The sequence below is a fragment of the Ranitomeya variabilis genome, chromosome 2 (genome assembly GCF_051348905.1).
Source record: "Ranitomeya variabilis isolate aRanVar5 chromosome 2, aRanVar5.hap1, whole genome shotgun sequence".
Lineage (NCBI taxonomy): Eukaryota > Metazoa > Chordata > Amphibia > Anura > Dendrobatidae > Ranitomeya > Ranitomeya variabilis.
In genome coordinates this window covers 302,987,800-303,012,527 of record NC_135233.1, presented here as the reverse complement: position 1 = coordinate 303,012,527, position 24,728 = coordinate 302,987,800, and the positions used below count along the sequence as shown (strand labels likewise).

General features: G+C 44.5%; 1 protein-coding gene and 1 long non-coding RNA gene across 2 annotated transcripts in view; both read left to right on the top strand.

Moving 5' to 3' along the window:
* Positions 1-1,669, top strand: part of LOC143809364 (uncharacterized) — a 56,689-nt gene extending 55,020 nt beyond the window's left edge. The window contains exon 3 of the long non-coding RNA XR_013222240.1: positions 1,534-1,669. This is a non-coding gene — a long non-coding RNA (uncharacterized LOC143809364). The remainder of the gene's footprint in view (positions 1-1,533) is intronic.
* Positions 1-24,728, top strand: part of TRPC5 (transient receptor potential cation channel subfamily C member 5) — a 519,478-nt gene that overhangs the window by 162,277 nt on the left and 332,473 nt on the right. The window lies entirely within an intron of this gene.

Below are 24,728 nucleotides of genomic sequence, written 5' to 3'. Positions count from 1 at the left end.
AACAGGGGATTTGGATGTTTCGACCCCAGCTGTTCACCCCCAGCACTTCGCCTCCAGCAGTTCGCCCCCGGGTACATTTCACCCTTGTACTCTGTTTTGCCCCCAGGATTTTGTGTTTGGATGTTTCACCAGTTTGTCCTTGTGGTTCATGAATTCCCATCCATCATCAATCCACATGTCACAAAAGTACTATACAGAGATCTGCACTTTTGTGACATGTTAAATCAACTGTTTCCATCTGACGTCACGGGGAACCGCTGGACTGCACTCCCTAACCCAAGGAGCTGCAGCTGCAGCAGGTAAGTATCATCCTGGGGCCAAATGCTGGGGACGAAATGTGTGTGGGGGAAATGTACCCAGGGGCGAACTGCTGGAGGCGATACATCCTATAACCGGAGAACAGTATGGCTAGTGGCCCAAACCTTCCCATCTTTAGAGGTACCTTTGGGAACAGGGATAGTTAGGGCCCCAGTCCTAAGGACTGTTCAGGGCCCCTTTCCTTATTCACATACAGTCACGGTGTGACCACATGAGAACTGACAACCAATGTCTGCTCAGTAGAGCAAGCACTAGTCGAGCCCCTAAAACAGAGGTCACTGAAGACATATTGTTTCAGGGTGGGGACAGAGGTTATGGCAGTGACCGCCGCCTCCGCCCCTGATGACGTTCTGTTTGAATATCTGAGCATGCACTGGGTATTTTCAAAGTTTCACCAAAACAGAATTAGGTAGAAGATAAAATAAAGTAGTTACATTATTATTATTAGTATTAATGCCAGCATCATTATCATTTTTTCGGTCATGCACTATGCAGCTATGTAGTGTTTCTAACAATTGCTCCAATATAACATTTCTGTTCTATTGCTTCCGGATTAATTATACAAGCTGTTTAGCAAGGGGGCAGCGCATGAGTTGTTCATATGCATCTTTACAGCCAGATATTTGTTTGTAGCACGGTACCTTCTATTTCTTTTGACTAATCCAAGTAATGCCTATATTTGTATAATGTTATGCCCACTTTCTACAAACAGCCTTATTTAAACCACTTGTGCAATTGGAATTATTTACAAGCTATTTAGACCTGTCTCAAAACATATTCATCTCAGCAAAATGTTCAAAAGAAGTTCTAAACCTCATTTTACATTTTATTTAACAGAAAAAAATACATACCACAGCCAAGTGAACTGGGCACATAAATAAGAAATGTTTGTAGGTCCCTGTAGAGCAACTAATTTAAATAAATATTTGATTAAAAAAGTATGTGATTTATACTGAAGTGGCAAAGGAATATATTAGTGCTGGATTTCTCACAATCAGAAAACCATAGTCTGCTTGGGAATCACCCTGTGATACTGCTATGATACTCAAACATTTATAGAGATGCACAATAAAAGCTAATAATTAAAAGCGGATGGCCATAAATAGGCTTGCATTAATGTTTCTAATTCAGCAGAATATGGGAGTAGGGCTTAGCTGTTAAAAATAATATAATATGCACAGAACAGAATTCTTTACTTGTTGTGTTTTATTATAGGAGACAAACAGAGACCTTGTGTATTCCAGAATGTTCCTCAAATGCCATGTAAATTGAGAACATTGGCTTTGGTGTAAACTGGAGGGGGCTCCATATGCGACCAGCAATGAGAGGAAAGAGCCGTCATATGGAGGAGCCAGTATTTTTGCCAAGTGCTCAATTTGTGCTGAAACAATAGACACCCGCTGACTGCTGAGTCTCCAGTAACTTCTGACCAAGGAAATAGCTAAAAGTGATTTAATAAATTAATCAGTCTTTAAATATAATTAGTAAAATAATAGTGACATAGAAAAAGCAGAGTAAGATGAAAATCCTGCAATTCTGCACTTCAGTTCAATTCTCACAAAGTGCTCACTTAACCAAGATGCCAAATTAAGCTGGACACCTCATATCTATAAAATCTCAGAGAAGAAAATATTCCACCTAGAGTTGGTACTACAGGGGCACATAATTTATTAGACACGTTGGTTTCATATAAGTGGTTTGAAAGTAAATACTGAGCTTGTCACATGTCCACTAAGCCAGCATGCCGCAATTGCCAACACATCAGACCATGAGTAGAAGCATTTTCTCTGTCAAAGAAGCATGTATAGAATGAATTAAAGGGGTAGTCCATGGAGATTAAAATGTATTTTCATCAACATAAAATAAAAACTCTAAAGGGTCATATCTATATTACTGATTTTAATTGCGACTTTATTTAGTACTACTCACTGTGACACTGATGCTGCTCTTGAGTGTTCCCCCTACCTTCTGGCATGCTGTGTGACAAAACACGGAGCACGGCTTGCTTCTGCCACCTTTTATGCAACCAGCCCCCTGACAAAGCATCCTTCCTAGAAGTCACATATCAAGAGGTGTAGATTGTTATGTTGTCCCATACCAGTCATGTTCCTGACAAAGTCCTAACTCTGATATTAGCCTGTTTGTATTGTCATGCCTAGATCTCTGCCTCCCCACTCTTCCTGCGCTCCCTGCCTGCACTTTCACAGCTTGTATGTAACATGTTAAGGAATGTGAAGTAGCTGTTTCCTCTGCAATCACTCCACGCTTCTTGACATTTCACATGGAAGCTGTAATGAAGCAGACAGGGAGGACAGAGAATGTGAGGAGGCAGAGTAGATGTTATGTTGGCATAAATATACTATAATTCCAGCCAAGTACCCCTTTAATGGTTGGGTCATCCAATAAATAAATATTGAAATCCATACAATTAGTCATAGGATCAAAACACAGGCATAAAGTGTGTGTATATATATATATCTATAATATAACGCTGGGAGCGTCACTCTGTCCGAAGCCTTTATAGACTGCGCAAGCGCAAGCGCCGGCGCAGTCTGGACCCCACAGAGCGACGCTCCCAGGAGATCGCGGTATGCGTAAGCGCTGAACGCACACCGCGATCTCCAACAGAGAAACAGGGGCGAGCCAGGAGGCGGAGGGTGAGTATACTTACCTGTCCCGTTCCACCGACGCCATTCCGGGCCATGAATATCCCCCTGCTCCCGGGATCGGCGCCTGCGCAGTCCGCGCTTTCCGGCGCCATTTTCTTGAAGACACATTGCAGTGTGTCTTCAAGAAAATGGCGCCGGAAAGCGCGGACTGCGCAGGCGCCTTTTCCGGCACCAGGAGGACACAGAAAATCTGTCCTCCTGGTGCCGGAAAAGGCGCCTGCGCAGTCCGCGCTTTCCGGCGCCATTTTCTTGAAGACACACTGCAATGTGTCTTCAACAAAATGGCGCCGGAAAGCGCGGACTGCGCAGGCGCCGATTCCGGGAGCAGGGGGATATTCATGGCCCGGAATGGCGTCGGTGGAACGGGACAGGTAAGTATACTCACCCTCCGCAAGTAACAAATTGCTGTGCCATGAGGCTGTGGCACTTCATGCCACAGCTATTTGTTACTTACGCCACTTACGTCCACAGCCACCGCACCCACCACAGCCACCGCACCCAGCACAGCCGCCGCACCGAGCACAGCCGCCGCACCCAGCACAGCCACGCACAGCCGCCCACAGCCACGCACAGCCGCCCACAGCCACGCACAGCCGCCGCACCCAGTACAGCCGCCGCACCCAGCACTGCCACGCACAGCCGCCCACAGCCACGCACAGCCGCCGCACCCAGTACAGCCACCCACAGACGCCGCACCCACCACAGCCACCGCACCCAGCACAGCCACGCACAGCCGCCGCACCCAGCACAGCCGCCTACAGCCACGCACAGCCGCTGCACCCAGCACAGCCACGCACAGCCGCCCACAGCCACGCACAGGCGCCTACAGTCACGCACAGCCACCGCACCCAGCACAGCCGCCGCACCCAGCACAGCCATGCACAGCCGCCGCACCCAGCACAGCCGCCGCACCCAGCACAGCCACGCACAGCCGCCCACAGCCGCCGCACCCAGTACAGCCGCCGCACCCAGCACAGCCACGCACAGCCGCCGCACCCACCACAGCCACCGCACCCAGCACAGCCACGCACAGCCGCTGCACCCAGCACAGCCGCCTACAGCCACGCACAGCCGCTGCACCCAGCACAGCCACCCACAGCCACACACAGGCGCCTACAGCCACGCACAGCCACCGCACCCAGCACAGCCGCTGCACCCAGCACAGCCACACACAGCCGTCGCACCCAGCACAGCCGCCGCACCCAGCACAGCCACGCACAGCCGCCCACAGCCACGCACAGCTGCCCACAGCCACCGCACCCAGCACAGCCACCGCACCCAGCACAGCCGCCGCACCCAGCACAGCCGCCGCACCCAGCACAGCCGCCCACAGCCGCCGCACCCAGCACAGCCGCCGCACTCAGCACAGCCGTCCACCGCCGCCGCACCCATCACAGCCACGCACAGCCGCCCACAGCCACGCACAGCCGCCCACAGCCACACACAGCCGCTGCACCCAGTACAGCCGCCGCACCCAGCACAGCCACCCACAGCCGCCGCACCCACCACAGCCACCGCACTCAGCACAGCCACGCACAGCCGCCGCACCCAGCACAGCCGCCTACAGCCACGCACAGCCGCTGCACCCAGCACAGCCACGCACAGCCGCCCACAGCCACGCACAGGCGCCTACAGCCATGCACAGCCACCGCACCCAGCACAGCCGCCGCACCCAGCACAGCTGCCGCACCCAGCACAGCCGTCGCACCCAGCACAGCCACGCACAGCCGCCCACAGTCACGCACAGCCGCCGCACCCAGCACAGCCGCCGCACCCAGCACAGCCGCCGCACCCAGCACAGCCACGCACAGCCGCCCAAAGCCGCCGCACCCAGCACAGCCGCCGCAGCCACGCACAGCCGCCTACAGCCACGCACAGCCGCAGCACCCAGCACAGCCGCCGCACCCAGCACAGCCACCCACAGCCACGCACAGCCGCCGCACCCAGCACAGCCACCGCACCCAGAACAGCCGTCCACAGCCGCCGCACCCAGCACAGCCACGCACAGCCGCCTACAGCCACACACAGCCGCCTACAGCCACGCACAGCCGCCGCACCCAGCACAGCCGCCGCACCCAGCACAGCCGCCCACAGCCACGCACAGCCGCCTACAGCCACGCACAGCCGCTGCACCCAGCACAGCCACCGCACCCAGCACAGCCGTCCACAGCCGCCGCACCCAGCACAGTCACGCACAGCCGCCGCACCCACCACAGCCACCGCACCCAGCACAGCGACGCACAGCCGCTGCACCCAGCACAGCCGCCGCACCCAGCACAGCCGCCGCACCCAGCACAGCCGCCCACAGCCACGCACAGCCACGCACAGCCGCTGCACCCAGCACAGCCACCGCACCCAGCACAGCCGCCGCACCCAGCACAGCCGCCGCACCCAGCACAGCCACCCACAGCCGCCCGCACCCAGCACAGCCACGCACAGCCGCGCCACATACAGCCGCCCGCACTCAGCACAGCCGCCGCACTCAGCACAGCCACCGCACCCAGCACAGCCGCACACAGCCGCCTACAGCCACGCACAGCCGCCGCACCCAGCACAGCCGCCGCACCCAGCACAGCCGCCGCACCCAGCACAGCCGCCGCACCCAGCACAGCCACGCACAGCCGCCGCACCCAGCACAGCCACCACACCCAGCACAGCCGTCCACAGCCGCCGCACCCAGCACAGCCATGCACAGCCGCCCACAGCCACGCACAGCCGCCTAGAGCCACGCACAGCCGCTGCACCCAGCACAGCCACGCACAGCCACCCACAGCCGCCGCACCCAGCACAGCCACTGCACCCAGCACAGCCACGCACAGCCGCCGCACCCAGCACAGCCGCCGCACCCAGCACAGCCGCCCACAGCCGCCGCCCACAGCCACACACAGCCGATGCACCCAGCACAGCTACCCACAGCCGCCCACACCCAGCAGCGCCACGCACAGCCGCCCGCACTCAGCACAGCCGCCCCCACTTAGCACAGCCGCCCGCAATGATGGGGGCGCAGGATGGAGCAGCACGTGATAGGATGGGGGCGCAGGATGGGAGCACATGACAGGATGGGGATGCAGGATGAAACAGCACATGACACGGTGGAGCAGCACATGACAGGATGGGGCGCAGGATGGAGCAGCACATGACAGGATGGGGATGCAGTATGGAGCAGCACATGACACGGTGGAGCAGCACATGACAGGATGGGGGCGCGGGATGGAGCAGCACATACCAGGATGGAGACCATATACCAATATAAATGCTTGCCACCCGGGCGTAGAACGGGTTCAATAGCTAGTATATATATATATATATATATATATACACTCACCGGCCACTTTATTAGGTACACCATGCTAGTAACGTGTTGGACCCCTTTTGCCTTCAGAACTGCCTCAATTCTTCGTGGCATAGATTCAACAAGGTGCTGGAAGCATTCCTCAGAGATTTTGGTCCATATTGACATGATGGCATCACACAGTTGCCGCAGATTTGTCGGCTGCACATCCCAAAGATGCTCCATACAAGGCAGGATGGATCCATGCTTTCATGTTGTTTACGCCAAATTCTGACCCTACCATCCGAATGTCGCAGCAGAAATCGAGACTCATCAGACCAAGCAACGTTTTTCCAATCTTCTACTGTCCAATTTCGATGAGCTTGTACAAATTGTAGCCTCAGTTTCCTGTTCTTAGCTGAAAGGAGTGGTACCCGGTGTGGTCTTCTGCTGCTGTAGCCCATCTGCCTCAAAGTTCGACGCACTGTGCGTTCAGAGATGCTCTTAGGCCTACCTTGGTTGTAACGGGTGGCGATTTGAGTCACTGTTGCCTTTCTATCAGCTCGAACCAGTCTGCCCATTCTCCTCTGACCTCTGGCATCAACAAGGCATTTCCGCCCACAGAACTGCCGCTCACTGGATTTTTTTTCTTTTTCGGACCATTCTCTGTAAACCCTAGAGATGGTTGTGCGTGAAAATCCCAGTAGATCAGCAGTTTCTGAAATACTCAGACCAGCCCTTCTGGCACCAACAACCATGCCACGTTCAAAGGCACTCAAATCACCTTTCTTCCCCATACTGATGCTCGGTTTGAACTGCAGGAGATTGTCTTGACCATGTCTACATGCCTAAATGCACTGAGTTGCCGCCATGTGATTGGCTGATTAGAAATTAAGTGTTAACAAGAAGTTGGACAGGTGTACCTAATAAAGTGGCCAGTGAGTGTATATATAATATATAAGTATATATATATAATATAATATATAATATTATATAAGTATATATAATAATAAATAATAATAATAATAATAATAATAAAGTGGGCAGTTTTACATAATAAAATGTAAGATCAAGATACAGTCTTGGAAAAATCATGTGTAATATGGACCCAAATATGGTGATTTATAGAATTTCTGTGTTCATGTTACTGTATCACTGTATGGCACCATTGGGAGGCAAGATATTCTGCTTTATTTACCAAAAATGTTGAACCGCCTTATAATTATAACTCTATGACATATCCTAGTATTGGAAGAAAAAGTGCTAGAAGACCAAAAGGAGCGCAATAGGGTCTAATACAATGGCATTGGTAGAATAAGTAATATGAGACCACTCATCTGATGTAGTTGCAAATAGCAACATGAGATAAACACGTATTTCAGCTGCTGCAGGACACCGGTCACAATGTGCCCAGGGTGAATAAAAAGTAAGAAGGAGGTGTCATCGACTGCGCTGCTGATAAGCACTCAAAAAACAGGATAAAATCAATGGATTTTATTAAAAGGTTTACAGGTTAACGCATTTCAAGGTCAAACCGTACCCCTTCGTCAGGACAAAAACCTACCTACCAACCTCCTTCTTACTTTTTATATCCTAGTATTGTGACATTATATTGCTACATAAATATACCCAATTAAAGTTTATTGTAAGCCCTCTTGAAATGTATGTTTTAGTAATTACTTATCTTCCCCACACAATAACAATACTACAGTAGAACATATTTTCTAAGAAATTTTTGAGTATAAATGTTCATCATAGAAATTTCTGAATACAAAAACTGACATCTGGGTGTTTTCAGTTAAAAGCTGTGTCCATACACTGATCAACAAAGGCAGCCCTGATTGGATAATGTCAGATTGTTTAAGAACACCCCCCCAAATGGTGACCACTCCCAGTTTTCAGAATAATACAAATTTCAAGAACAGTAACAAAGGAACTTCACAAGGTAGAAGTTAGAAAAATAAACACCCAATATTTGTTTTATTTTATGTGAAATACAATTATATTGTTAAAGCTCACCAGATGAGTTGAAACCACTAAGTCTTAGGTCTGGATGGGCACATGGACCCTGGGCATTGATGTTCCAATCAAAAAGGCATTTTGGCATCGAGGACTGTAAATGCACACCAGGAATGTCAGGATTAACAGGATGGATGATGTAGAACCCAGCAGAGATGAATGCAAGCACAAACATAAAACACACGCAGCACACATGGTGGAGCACACCTGACAAAGAAATAAAGGAGTCTTAATCCCAATACAAAGTTGTGTGTGTCAATGGGCCATAAATACTGTATGTCTAGGGAGATGAGGTTTTGCAAGTTGCTCGGCATGTAGCAATGACACCATGTGGAGCACAACACAGAGCAGTGGAGGCAGGGGAAGGAAGCAGAACCCCAGAAACCTGGGACAGTTTTGTAACATATATAATACAAAAGAAATCTTCATGTTTTTAGGTGGTCCTGGCTTTAGTCCTTAGCTTTAAAAGACATAAACAAGCTGAAATGCTTTGTCTTCTGCACTGGGATACTATTATAATTCATTACTTTGCATTGTAGAATAATAAATTATGCATTATGCATACTGCAGAATCATGGCCACATATAGTAACATTTTGGCAGAGATACATTAAAATAAAAAAAAATACTGTGTGATTTAATTTTGTAAACACATTGTCTTAGTAATGAGCGAAGATGCTCTGATTTTCATGCAGATGGGGTTCAGCGAACATGATTAAAATTCAGAACAAATGCAGGACAAATGCAGGACATAAAATCTCATTACTAAAGTGGATAGTTAAAAAACAATAACTTCTGCAACTCGAATAATAAAATGAGATGATGCATTTGACAGGAATACCACTTTGATCAACAAATAGAGATGGCATCATCTGTTCAATGAGAAGAATGCAGTTTATGGAGATAGGAAGACTAGATAAATGCTGGGCATGGCAGAGTTGAATTTAGTCTAGACAATATAGACTTGTTGTCATGTTTGGTGTAGAAGCTGCAGGAATTAGGCCTCATTTAAAAATTAAATAATCAATCAATTGTTTCAAGACACATAGCCTTCAATGGCTGAACGTGGAAAACCCTAACATGGTTATATCACTCCTTTCAATAACGATCATATTCCAGGTATTAACTAAGAAACAAGAAGCTTCCTCACGGTCTATGCCTAAATATGCTACAAATACGGTACATTAAAAAAATTAACAGTAATCAAAATGTTTTGCAGGTGTTTTGGGGGCTCCTGAGAGGTAGAAGTGCATCATCCATTATGAAAAGTGAAAACTTCTCAGACAATACCCTTCTCTAACTGCAAAGATACAATATCTGGCATAATATCTTCATTTTCGACCTCCAATTGGGCTAACTGTTTGGTGCTATTTTGTATTTTGGCTCTGCCTAAAAAAAAGCTAAAAACACCATGCTGAAAGACTATTGGAAATAATTTTGTGAATCCCTAATGCTAAAATAATTGCCATCCACCACACAAACACTTACATGGCACTCTGTAAATATTCTGTTCTGAAACATTGTAAATACAAGCAACAAAAATAAAATGAAGTAAACCTTCATGAGACTCTTGGAGAAATGGTCGTTTTGAACATCATACAATATAGCATACCTTACATACATTCTTCTAGCTTTCATTGATCTAACATTCTAACATTACAGAATTTAGTATTAAAATTGAAGATAGTACCAAGCACAGAAAGATGAACCCTTGATGTCTTTATAGAGGTAGTTTTGACTAAGGAATATGGATAACCTCAAGCTCTCAATCAGATCTGGTAACAATTTCTCAACTGAAAATGGTCTTTCACAGTCAGGTTTTGTGCTCGATACTTTGTTTAGCACAGAATTAGGTTCTTCTTGGCTTTTGCCCTACAACCTCTATATAAGCATTTGGTCTTGCTGCCGGCCGCAAACAGTTTTGGACAGGGGTGCGAAGGGCCCATCAGTGACATTAATTCTGATAGTCCGCTGATCACCTACATGCAATATTATTTAATCCTTATTCATGAATTTGTATATGTTTCTATGTAATAATAAACTGGGTAATTTGTTAAATGAATGATAGGATGCTGCCATTGTCTGTACATGTTTCATCAAGTGTACTATGCCAGAAACTTCATGTAAGAGGGTGGCAGGGCCACTCCTGTAAGTCTACCTTCCCAATCCTTCCCAGATTTGCCTGCTAAGTAGCCTTGGATCAAAATTAAACTAGCCAAGGTCAAAGCCATATCATCAACCAGTGCAGACTGAGAACTAAAAACAAAGTGAAGGATAGGCAGGTCAAAGTTCAAGAGGTCAGACAGAGTAAACAGGAATTAGTGAGACCAGGGCCGGCGTCAGCACCCGGCGTACCCGGGCAAGTGCCGGGGCCCTGGCGAGACGGGGGGGCCCATTTACGGTGCGCAGCTGCAGCCGAAATACTCACCCTCCGGGAGTCGGGACCGTCCGTCACCATGGATACGACGCAGCCAGAGTCACTTCCGGGCCGGGCCTGCTGCTGGGACACAGCTGCACCTGCAATACTCACCAGTCACCGCCGGCGCCGCCATCAACATGGATGCGAGTCACTTCCGGGCCAGCGGTGAGAAGAGATCCGGCTGCTGTCATCCAAGCATCCACCTTCCAGGACAGGTCCAGGCGTCCAGCGGCAGCACAGGCACAGCGGCAAGCAGAAAGAGGAGCGGGCAGGAGGCAGGAGCAGCAGTCAGGTGCACGGACGGTGCACCTGGTCCCAGGCTGTGTCCACACAACGGAAGCAACGGCGAGTGAGTCTTCCTCCAAGTTCCTGGACCTGGTCCCAACGCATTGCGGGGGCGGGCGGGCGGGGGTTTCGTAATTGCAGCCTGCTGTGAGCCAGGCCTGGTTGACTAGTCCTAGACTGTCTGTCTAAATGGCTGGCAGTCTGTGCTACATACTGCGTGGGCTGTGTGTGTTATGTACGGTGTGGGTTGTGTGTGTTATAAACTGCGTGGGCTGTGTGTGTTATATACGGTGTGGGCTGTTATATACGGTGTGGGCTGTTATATACGGCGTGGGCTGTTATATACGGCGTGGGCTGTTATATACGGCGTGGGCTGCGTGTGCACACGCAGCCCACGCCGTATATAACAGCCCACGCCGTATATAACAGCCCACGCCGTATATAACACACACAGCCCACGCCGTATATAACAGCCCACACCGTATATAACACACTGTGTTATATACGGTCTGGGCTGTTATATACGGCGTGGGTTGTGCTATATACTGCGTGGGCTGTTATATGCTTCGTGGGCTGTGTTATTTACTACATGGCTGTTCTATATACTACGTGGGCTGTGTTATATAATATGTGGCTGTGCTATATACTATATGGGCTGTTATATGCTACGTGGGCTGTGCTGTATTATACTACATGGCTGTTCTATATACTACGTGGGCCGTATTATATACTACATGGCTGTGTTATATGCTACGTGGCTTTGCTATATACTACATGGCTGTGTATATATGTAATCATGAATCATGGTATGTGTTAAAGGGGGGGCCCACTGAGACTCTCGCCCGGGGCCCTCAAAAACCTGGAGCCGGCCCTGAGTGAGACCAATCTAAATCAATCCAGAATGTGCAACCATGGGTTAATCCAAAAGAAAAATCGTGAATAAAGCCAGGTCACAACAGCAGAATAATAATCTAATTTGTGTACCACCATAGTATAGAAAATACAAAAGGTGGCACAGAGATTAGGAGTTATATATGCACCTTTTCTTCAGAGAGGAAGAGGACTTGAACTCTAGTGCCACCGATTTGGCTTTTATCCTCAGTCATATTTCAAGGCTCGTTAAAGGGTGGATAATGACTTGTAGGATTGCTGCTTCCAATAGGTGGCATTACAGTTCAAGTCCTCTTCCTCTCAGAAGAGATAATTTGCATATTTAATTTCCCAGAGGAGCATGCAAGACATTTAAGTCTCCTCATACTGGCATGCAAGACCTGGCATGTCACTCTCCACAAGGACAAACCTTACCCCTTAGATAGGAGTTAAATAGAAACTCTAAAAAAAACACTGAACACACACTGAGATTCGTCCACTAAACGGCTCCACAAATTGACTGCTAAGTCAGATGTTTGGAGGACCAGAAGCGTTACCTGTCAATATGTATGTGATGCCCAGTATCTCTACCAGTGTCACTGAAAAGACAGAAATTATGACATCAGAAAAAAGTATCGATTTCTTCATGACGTGGGGAAAAGGGAGTTTATGACTGATGCCCAGTGGTACACAGATGATGATGGGTATGGAGCATGAAGAGAAGAAGTACAAACTAAAAAACTGTGTCTATCGCTGGAAAGGTTGGATTTTGGTTATATTATAAAACACATTTAGGTCAGAACCATTGGAGGTAACTGGGGTTATTGTGGTTGGATAAACAGGAATTTAAGGTCAGTTTTCTAAAGGGGATTAGGATCAATATTGTTCTTTCTTTGCAAATCTACAACAGTTGTGGCACGGTGTCAACTTAATAGGTACCATCATCCTGAGTAGCATTTACTTCAGTGGGTTGTCCTGGACTTTAACATTAATGGTCTTTCCTTAGCATAGGTCAACAATGTCTGATCGGCAGGTGCCCCTGTCGATCAGCCGCAGATGAAATAGTGGATGCAGCTGGTTACTACACATGAATGCCCTATTGATTTGAATAGGTGGCGGATATGCAGTACCTGGCAGCGACCACTATTCAGTTGATGGAGCTGTGCTATGCATCTTTGAATCTGTGCAACGAGGAGATACGGGACCGGAAATGGGAGCATGAGGTCAGACGCCGAGGGAGGGAATGGTAAAAGGTGCTCTTATTTAAGAAACTCCTGATGGAGTACTCCATTTATGCCACTCACTCAAACAGGATCTGTGACACAGATGGTCACACCTAGACAGTAGAATACCTGCCACTGCAGGATTTTACTCTATGTATTTCTTATTGGAGAAATCTATATCTTTTTCCCACTTAATGCATGACTTTTAGATTCCCCTGATGAATCCCCCTTATTGGGGAAGAAACGTGTAGGGAATACACATTTATAGAGTAATGGTGGGCACCCTATAGCAGTGCATACTTGGGGACCGTCCTTATCAGGACGGGAGCAATACAGGGGCACGATAGAGAAGAATAGAAATATCTTCTTCCCTCCCAAGCAAATATATTGGATCATGTATCCTGCTCCTGTCCAGGCTGAACCTGCTATGGGAAAAAATCTATTGCTGAGACCAAAACTATTTTTTAATTGAGCACTGATATGCACGAGCACTTTATTGGTATTGTCTTTTGTGTCACTGTTACTATTGGTCCGGAGGAAATTAAATTTTAATATTTGTTAATAAAGGTTAGATTTTATCTTATTGAATTAGGACTCATAGCTATACTCATATCCTAAGGATAGGCCATCAATGTTAAAGTGCCTGACAGCCCCTTTAAGGGTTTTATCTGCATTTAGTGCTTCTTCTTACAGTCCAATATAGTAGGAGCAGGTTATGCAGATTTTCTCTAATGGAGAAAAACTATAAGCGCTACTGGAGCAGGGGCGGATAGGAATGAAAAATTAGTAGATAATTGGAAAGCATTGAATAATATTTTGCAGCATACAATTAAACTCAAATACTGAGTTCTGCAGTAAGAATTATTATCATGCAAAAAGCTTACACAAACAGAATGTATTGGCCTTAAAATGCTTGCAAATACATATTTCCACATTGGAAGGGGGTCAATGCCAAATATTTATCACTATCAGCACTTCATTATTCTTTTATTTGCTGGTTACAATCTACATGATTCCTATCCTTAGTAAGAATTGTCACCAGTCTAGCTGAAACACTAACTGTATGTTATTAATTCAAAATTATACCCCTCTCAAAATCCTCCACTATACTTACTTTAATATGCTGTAAAGCATAGAGCATTTAAGGGTTAATTAATGATTTCTGCAATCTGCCTAAAGAGGTAAACTCAGCAAAAAAAAAAAAAAAGTATTATAGTGCAGTAAGATATACTGTATGTATAGTGTAGAAATACATATTTATGTAATATATATGATGATTCATTTTATTATTGAACGAACATAGTATCGGTGGTCAATCTAAAATGATAATAAACCTGAAACCTGGATATTCAAGGAATAAAAAGTGAGATTTTGTCTTACTTAGGAAAATATCTGGGTGCAGAACTATTATTCAACTAAATGAAAAACGTAAATTTTTCCATCTCAATTGTTTATCTTCATCCATTAAAATGAGACTAATAACCAAACAACTTAAAATCTGCAAAATAAATTTCTTACAATTAAAAAAAAAATATCAGTGACCAGTATAGCCTCCGTTCTTTTCAATACCAGTCATAAGCCTTCCATCTGTGGAGTTGGTCAGTTTCTTAATCTGTTGATCAACTTTTTGGGCATCTCCAACCACAACCTCCGGGACACTGATCAAAGAGGTGACTGTTTTCTTTCACTGTAAATCTTCGGTTTAAGAAGAGCTCAAAGGTTTTAGTTTAGCTAGCTCATCTTTAATAATACCAGCCCACAGCAGTACCCAACTCCACCTTACTGGTGTCTGACTCGAAGTGGAGGGCTCAACCCATTACTGATTCAACCACTGTCCCATCTATCTGCTCCGTTGAAATTCACTCTCATCTCTTCAGTCCATAAAACCTTTGAAATCTGTGTTGAGATATTTCTTGGCCCAGTCTTGACGTGTTCAATTCTGTGTCTTGCTCAGTGGTAATCGGATTTCAGCCTTCCTTACCTCGGCCGTGTCTCTGAGCACTGAACACCTTTTACTTCTGGGCACTTCACATTTGATTTTTCTCAAATCTTTGGCACTCAACGTGCATGTGCTTTTCTCAACATATTTTTTTGTGACCCTGTTGATGTGACTGCAAAACAAATAAAGGCACACGAATTGATGGGTCAAGGAAAGGAAGACCAAGAGTCACCTCTGCTTCTGAGGATAAGTTTATCTTAGTCACCAGCCTCAGAAATCGCAGGTTAATAGCAGCTCAGATTAGAGACCAGGTCAATGCCACACAAAGTTCTAGCAGCAGACACATCTCTACAACAACTGTTAAGAGGAGACTTTGTGCAGCAGGCCTTCATAGTAAAATAGCTGCTAGGAAACCACTGCTAAGGACAGGCAACAAGCAGAAGAGACTTGTTTGGGCTAAAGAACACAAGGAATGGACATTAGACCAGTGGAAATCTGTGCTTTGGTCTGATGAGTCCAAATTTGAGATCTTTGGTTCCAACCACCGTGTCTGTGCGATGCAGAAAAGGTGAACGGATGGACTCTAAATGCCTGGTTTCCACCGTGAAGCATGGAGGAGGAGGTGTGATGGTGTGGGGGTGCTTTGCTGGTGACCGTGTTGGAGATTTATTAAAAAATGAAGGCATACTAAACAAGCATGGCTACCATAGCATCTTGCAGCGGCATGCTATTCCATCCGGTTTGCGTTTAGTTGGACTATCATTTATTTTTCAACAGGACAATTACCCCAAACACACCTCCAGGCTGTCTAAGGGCTATTTGACCAAGAAGGAGAGTGATGGAGTGCTACGCCAGATGACCTAGCCTCCACAGTCACCAGACCTGAACCCAATCGAGATGGTTTGGGGTGAGCTGGACCGCAGTGTGAAGGTAAAAGTGCTAAGCATCTCTGGGAACTCCTTCAAGATTGTTGGAAGACCATTCCCGGTGACTACCTCTTGAAGCTTGTCAGGAGAATGCCAAGAGTGTGCAAAGCAGTCATCAAAGCAAAAGGTGACTACTTTGAAGAACCTAGAATATAAGACATATTTGCAGCTACTTCACACTTTTTTGTTAAGTATATAATTCCACATGTGTTAATTCATAGTTTTGATGCCTTCAGTGTGAATGTACAATTTTCATAGTCATGAAAATACAGAAAAATCTTTAAATGAGAAGGTGTGTCCAAACTTTTGGTCTGTACTGTATATATATGTGTATATATATATATATATATATATATATATATATATATATATATATATATTTTTTTTTTTTTTTTTTTTTTTTTTTTTTTTGTAGTGTAACAATAATAAGAAAGGCATTTAAAACTTTCGAAGAACTGGGCTAGTAGCCAAATGTCCTGCAGCACTTCGACAGGCAAGTCAGCCTACGTAGTCAAAACATCCCGGCGCTCCCTTTCTTTAATTAAACAGCCGTTGGACTTGAAGTTCTAAAACAAAGTAGCAAAACTTCATAACACACACAAAGAGAGGGGAGCAAGGGTGAAATGAGCACCTAAGGACCCCAAATTAGAAGAGGATGAGGTTGGCTATGGGTGAACATGAAAGCAAGAGAAAGAGGTTGTATTGGCCATTCCGGCTCTTATTAGCCACCTTACAAGGAACATACTACTCACCAAGATAATATAGGGGTGGGGAGGGAGATATCATAAAGCATCCCAAAAGTGGGGTGGGGCGCTGCAGTAAGTGGCATTTTCCTTAATTAGTGTAGTGCCATACATTTGCATCAAAACTATTAATAGTTCTGTGATCATGCCCCAATATCTTAGTAATTTTACGAGTCCTACATCCCTCTGTAAGACGTGTAACAAATTTAGAAATTTTGTGTTTTCAAAGTCAGTTAGTTATTTTTGCTGCTTCATTTTTTTCAGAGGAAAACAAGCTGCCTAATAGTTCTGCACACCTTGATAAAGGGTGTTGTATCCTTAGACTGCATCCTCCCTCGTTACACAATTACACATCACCTGATCTGCTTCATCCAATAAGACAAAAGTTTTTACAGCTTGGAGCTGGAAAATCTGCATAAAAAATGACAATATTTGGCAAAATACTCGCTTGCCTAATAGTTGGGAACTGTGAATATATATATATATATATATATATATATATATATATATATATATATATATATATATATATATATATATACAGTGCCTACAAGTAGTATTCAACCCCCTGCAGATTTAGCAGGTTTAAAAAGATGCAAATAAGTTAGAGCCTTCAAACTTCAAACAAGAGCAGGATTTATTAACAGATGCATAAATCTTACAAACCAAAAAGTTTTGTTGCTCAGTTAAATTTTTATAAATTTTAAACATAAAAGTGTGGGTCAATTATTATTCAACCCCTAGGTTTAATATTTTGTGGAATAACCTTTGTTTGCAATTACAGCTAATAATCGTCTTTTATAAGACCTGATCAGGCCGGCACAGGTCTCTGGTTATCTTGGCCCACTCCTCCATGCAGACCTTCTCCAAGTTATCTAGGTTCTTTGGGTGTCTCATGTGGACTTTAATCTTGAGCTCCTTCCACAAGTTTTCAATTGGGTTAAGGTCAGGAGACTGACTAGGCCACGGCAACACCTTGATTTTTTGCCTCTTGAACCAGGCCTTGGTTTTCTTGGCTGTGTGCTTTGGGTCGTTGTCTTGTTGGAAGATGAAATGACGACCCATCTTAAGATCCTTAATGGAGGAGCGGAGGTTCTTGGCCAAAATCTCCAGGTAGGCTGTGCTATCCATCTTCCCATGGATGCGGACCAGATGGCCAGGCCCCTTGGCTGAGAAACAGCCCCACAGCATGATGCTGCCACCACCATGCTTGACTGTAGGGATGGTATTCTTGGGGTCGTATGCAGTGCCATCCAGTCTCCAAACGTCACGTGTGTGGTTGGCACCAAAGATCTCGATCTTGGTCTCATCAGACCACAGAACCTTGAACCAGTCAGTCTCAGAGTCCTCCAAGTGATCATGAGCAAACTGTAGACAAGCCTTGACATGACACTTTGAAAGTAAAGGTACCTTACGGGCTCGTCTGGAACGGAGACCATTGCGGTGGAGTACGTTACTTATGGTATTGACTGAAACCAATGTCCCCACTGCCATGAGATCTTCCCGGAGCTCCTTCCTTGTTGTCCTTGGGTTAGCCTTGACTCTTCGGACAAGCCTGGCCTCGGCACAGGAGGAAACTTTCAAAGGCTGTCCAGGCCGTGGAAGGCTAACAGTAGTTCCATAAGCCTTCCACTTCCGGATGATGCTCCCAACAGTGGAGACAGGTAGGCCCAACTCCTTGGAAAGGGTTTTGTACCCCTTGCCAGCCTTGTGACCCTCCACGATCTTGTCTCTGATGGCCTTGGAATGCTCCTTTGTCTTTCCCATGTTGACCATGTTTGAGTGCTGTTCACAAGTTTGGGGAGGGTCTTAAATAGTCAGAAAAGGCTGGAAAAAGAGATAATTAATCCAAACATGTGAAGCTCATTGTTCTTTGTGCCTGAACTACTTCTTAATACTTTAGGGGAACCAAACAGAATTCTGGTGGGTTGAGGGGTTGAATAATAAATGACCCTCTGAAAAAACTTTTCCCAATTTAAAAAAAAAATAAACAAAGAAATAACATTCTTTTTTGCTGCAGTGCATTTCACACTTCCAGGCTGATCTACAGTCCAAATGTCACAATGCCAAGTTAATTCCAAATGTGTAAACCTGCTAAATCTGCAGGGGGTTGAATACTACTTGTAGGCACTGTATATATAGTAAGTGCCTGGATTCAATTTTTCTGAGACTTAATAAGGTGGGTGTTCACCGAAAGTCATCTGTCCCATAAAATGACTTAGAAGCAAATGGCTTGCTATAAGGCTCTTGGTGCTCCTGATACACACATTATGTGTCTGGCTCATAAGGGCAGAATCCAATAATGAAGGTATCTAATTTTTTTCTTACAGAATGCATAGTCTTTATATGTAGTATCATGTTGTAACTAGTGTTGAGCATTCCGATACTGCAAATATCAGGTATCGGCCGATATTCGCTGTATCGGAATTCCGATACCGAGTTCCGATATTTTTGTGATGTGCAGTGCGTATGGTTCCCAGGGTCTGGAGGAGAGGAGACTCTCCTTTGGGCCCTGGGATCCATATTCATGTAAAAAATAAAGAATAAAAATAAAAAATATGGATGTACTCACCCCAACCGACAGACCCTGGACCTCAGCGGTGCAACCGGCAGCCTCCGTTCCTAAGAATGCAGTGAGTGTAGGACCTGCGATGATGTCGCGGCTTGTGATTGGTCGCGTGAGCGGTCACATGAGTGGTCACGCGACCAATCACAAGCCGCGATGTCATCGAAGGTCCTTCACTCTGCATTCTTAGGAACGGAGGCAGATGCTTGCAGCGGTGACAGCCAGGGCTCGTCCGAGGGTGAGTATATCCATATTTTTTATTTTTATTCTTTATTTTTTACATGAATATGGATCCCAGGGCCTGAAGGAGAGTTTCCTCTCCTTCACATCCTGGGAACCATCCAGGATCACTTCCGATATTTGTGTCCCATTGACTTGTATTGGTATCGGGTATCGGTATCGGCGATATCCGATATTTTTTGGATATCGGCCGATCCAATCCGATACCGATACTTTCAAATATCGGAAGGTATCGCTCAACACTAGTTGTAACATCTACATCCATAATATTTGTATGGAATGATGGTGAATAGACTTTTGGCCAAGACTCTAATACATTTTCAGAAACAATTCAAACAATTGATCAACAATCTTGATATATTCTACTTTGGTTAGTCTGAAGGATAGGCTCAAATGGTAGAATTATTTGTAGATAATGGTAATTACCAGCATCCATTGAGACGAAAGAATTCTTCCATGACCCCCAACTCTTTTGCTATTTCTTTTTTCATTCATATCTATTACACATTACAGAATAAATGAAAGATCAATTCTACATCTATGGTTACGTCAGTTGCAATAAAACCTGGAAGATATGGGGTTAAACAGTTGCTCCTGTTAGAGACATCTAAGAGGTTTATGAACGTCTGGTGAAATAGAGGTTGAAAGGATAAGGTAGGAATTGGATGTGATTTGGTTCAAGAGGACCCATAATAACCAATACATCACTTTTCTGTGCTATGGTACAGACTCCACAGGGATCCCAGTACAGCAGAATTACTTCAAATAAGCAGTGTGTGCAGCAAACCACAGCTGCTTCCACCGACGATTAAAATAATTCCGCATTTCAGACATGTTTTTAGGTTGTTTAACCACATCCAGTAATTTTGTTTTATCTTTTCAAACCGGCTGTCTCTTTCATTATTTCGTCCTTTCTCTTTCGTTTCACCTCCCCTTCATGTCATGCCTTTGTGTTTAGTTAAATGCAGATAAAGTACATTTTGTCCTAGTTAGACAATCCATCTTTGTTTCCTGAACTCGCGGACCATATTAGATGCTTGACTTTTATGTACGAAGTGCTGATTCTATTACATATACTCTGTACTGTGGAAAACAATAACAAATCCATCTACCCGGCCCATAAACAGGGCGAATGGTGGAACATAATAAAAACGTGTTGTTCCACACATATGAGGACTTAATAAATTAAAGAAGCATTACCATCAACTTTTTTTTATCCTTTTAATATATTGCAATCATCATATTATATAGCACTGTGTAACAATTCACACAGGAAAATAGGTAAAACACTAGAAACTGTAGCTGACCCAGCCGGTTCCTGTACAGACTGGAAATTCTGTCCCCGCAGTCCCTAGAGGTTCCTACATGGGCTGGAACAGCCCAAACAATAGACTAAATGATGGCAGCTCGGACCTCTGCTGCCTGAAAGGCCATCAAGCGCTTCACGTACCTCCCAAGGAACCGGAGGGCAGAGCAGATTGCAGTTTACCTACAGAAGGGAAGGTGTATTGAGATAGAAAGAGTGAGTTAAAGAGTGAGTTAAAACAAACCACCAAATACAAACTGAGTATGCCGCCTACTTCCAAAACAAGAAACAGAACATAGGTGCAGGGTGAAAAACATAATCAGCAGAGATAAACCCTTGCTGGTCTTTCACTGACTAGCATAAACTATGGCAGTATGGCTGGACATCCAAATTAGGCTATCACCAGCAGGAGGAAAGTATATATAGCCGCACCCAAAATGCGATAGGGCAGACAAATGAAAACACCTGTTAGCTTAAAATGTCTAACGCAAGGATAACAGACAAGAAACACCAGGAGAAAAGGTGTGGCTGCTGTGGCTAAGCGGATAGAGAAGACTACTCCAAAGTGCAGGATCAAGGGTTTAAGCCCAGATGCATGACAGGAGTTGAAGAGGGGATAACTCATGCAGGGTCAAGTCTATGACATCATGTGATTTAAAACTGACAAGCAAAATTCTTCTAAGCTCTGTGTAGAAAAAGTAAGTCTCTTTTTTCTTGCATGAATTATCCCCCTCTTCAATTTTGTGGGGTTTGATTTAAGATAAAAAAAAATGTTATATTATGTTTCAGCAATGGTGGTCACATACAGAAGAGAGCCCCTGTGCTAGAACAATAAATGTAGCTGTAACAGGACCTGGTTGCTACTTTGGAGGTGAAAAAAGTTCCCTTACACCTTGAGCCCTTGTGCGGCTGCTCAGGTTGCACCAATGGTATGTCTGCCCTTGCGTTTCAGACAACAATCTGAATTTTTTCATTCAGTTATCATGATATTCAATAAACTGATAGTTTGAAATATGGCTCGAAATTTCAGACTTTTCTCTTGTGGATGTGTCCCTCATAGTAATACATGCTAGATTGAAGATTTGTCTCTATCCAGGGGGCTGCTGCCTTTATTAGTTCTAATGTGTCAGAACAGCTTAGTTTCTAGAGCAATTTCGCAATGTGTTTTGCACCAGATCTACCCTCCCTAATAACTTACATGCTTTCTCTCTGACTCCTCTGATGTGTTTTTCACCAGATCTACCCTCCCTAATAACTTACATATTTTTTCTCTGACTCCTCTGATGTGTTTTTCACCAGATCTACCCTCCCTAATAACTTACATGTTTTTTCTCTGACTCCTCTGATGTGTTTTTCACCAGATCTACCCTCCCTAATAACTTACATGCTTTCTCTCTGACTCCTCTGATGTGTTTTTCACCAGATCTACCCTCCCTAATAACTTACATGTTTTTTCTCTGACTCCTCTGATGTGTTTTTCACCAGATCTACCCTCCCTAATAACTTACATGCTTTCTCTCTGACTCCTCTGATGTGTTTTTCACCAGATCTACCCTCCCTAATAACTTACATGTTTTTTCTCTGACTCCTCTGATGTGTTTTTCACCAGATCTACCCTCCCTAATAACTTACATGCTTTCTCTCTGACTCCTCTGATGTGTTTTTCACCAGATCTACCCTCCCTAATAACTTACATGTTTTTTCTCTGACTCCTCTGATGTGTTTTTCACCAGATCTACCCTCCCTAATAACTTACATGCTTTCTCTCTGACTCCTCTGATGTGTTTTTCACCAGATCTACCCTCCCTAATAACTTACATGCTTTCTCTCTGACTCCACTAATCTACTAAGTACAACCACTCCCCCTTTCCTGCTGTTAGCTATAACACTGATAGAAAGAACAGAGAGAGCAAATAAAGCCATTAGAGTGGAGCAGAGCTCTGAAGGACATTTATCAGATTATGTCCATTGACTTGCTAGACAAAGGTCTGTGCAACAGCAAAACTGTAAGAAAATTTGAGTGAAGACTTTTATTAACAACTTGCTTCCATGTTCTTTTAGAACATTAAATTCAAGACAAATTTGTACATTTCAGGTTTCAGGTCAGGTTTTGGAAGTTAGCTCTTATCTGCCGCAACTCTTTGGCAGATGCAAGAATTGGTTCTTCTTCCACTAGCCTTAAAGTGTCAGGAGAAAACTTCCAAATATTGCCCAAACTCTTATGCACAGGAACTAGTGGAAGATGAATCAGTCATCGCCAATGTCAGTCTTCCAAATTCTTAAAATCAACCATTTGGGAAGAGGCAATTTGACATTGGGCACAAACTTTTGCTGGACTAAAGGTGATGGAAGGGGGACTGCGTAACAATGCAAATTCCCTATACAACTGCCAATGTTTTAGTTGCCAATAATGATAAAAATAGTTTTAGTGTGTTTATAGTCTCATCCAATTAGGTTGTGATTTACCGTATTAAACTGTTAACATAGCTAAAAAAATAGGGTTTGATATGTTTATATCACTATCGAGTTCCCCTACCCATAAGTCGTTTTTCAAGTTGTAGTAAAACTGCAGGGTTGACCGAATGTCCTTTTGCCATGTTAAGACAAATATTAAGAGAAAACTACATTGATTTTCCATTGATCAGTAATATATTTAGATAATAAAGCAAGTTTTAAAGCAGATGCCACATGTAAATTGTAACAAGATCGACCTAGAGTGCTGTTTATTTGTTGTGCCAAATATTGCTTGGTATTGGCTAAGTACAACCCGGCAAAACAAAATGCCAAAATCCGGTGCAGATTAAGGCAGTATGCGCATTCTCATCGAAACAACAAGAAGAAATGATTCAATAAGGGTTTAGGTAAATATAAACTACCAAGACATCCCTTAAATTAAGGCATATGGATATCATAGAGGGAGGTCCACCATTTAGGACCCCTTTTTATGACAAAAAGTGGAGAATGCTCTTTAAATTGAGGCATCCTTGTATCACATGAACAATTCATTCATCCAAATGGCTACCATGAATTACTACATTTCCCGCACAGAGACTAATGCAGGAAAAAGGAAATGGATTTAAAAGATAATTGGCACTTTTTTTATAAAAATGGCTTTATTTCTTAATTTCAAGTCCCCAAAATAAGCCAGTGCTAGAACATTTAGCTTCTGCGCCTGGTTTCAATGACTTACATTGCTCTGTCATAGTCACTATTGCAGTTCATGGAAAGTTTATTAAAGGTGGAACTTAACCAACCCCCTTACAAAGTCCTCATTTCATGTGTCACTATTCTTATTTTTTACTCACTACTGGCTTATAATTTTGTTTATAATTTTTGTAATATTTTAACTTGTGCTCTACACGCGGTCAAATCTGAGAAGGCTGGGAAAAAGGCAGATGATAGCAGCCTGAGACCCTTATCTCATACCGCCTCAGCTTTCCGAGCTCAGCAGGATGTCAGTCCATAAAGTACGGCAGAAAGGACTGTGTTATCCAATACTAGGTACATGGGAATAATAAATGGGAATAATAGTTGCAGTCCAGCACCAATTAAAAAATACGGAAAAATATTATTTAATTAACAAATTAGGGAGAACCCCAAATAACCCATACTAGAAAGCATTAAAATTTAGCTTTCATTTATTTATCTAATATATAAAGCTGAATGTGTGTATGTGTGTATGTGTGTATGTCCGGGATTGGCATCTGAACCGTCGCAGCTACAGGCACAAAATTTTGCACAGTCACACGTCTGGACCCCGAGAGCGTCAAAGCTATGTTGTTAGGTGAAATTTTAACCCCGCGCTTTCCAATTCACCAAACAATTTTGCCCCTGTCTACATAATGGGGAAAAAGTGAAAGGAAAAGTGTTGGAGGCGTCACAGCTACAGGCATAAAATTTTGCACAGTCACACGTCTGGACCCCGAGAGCGTCAA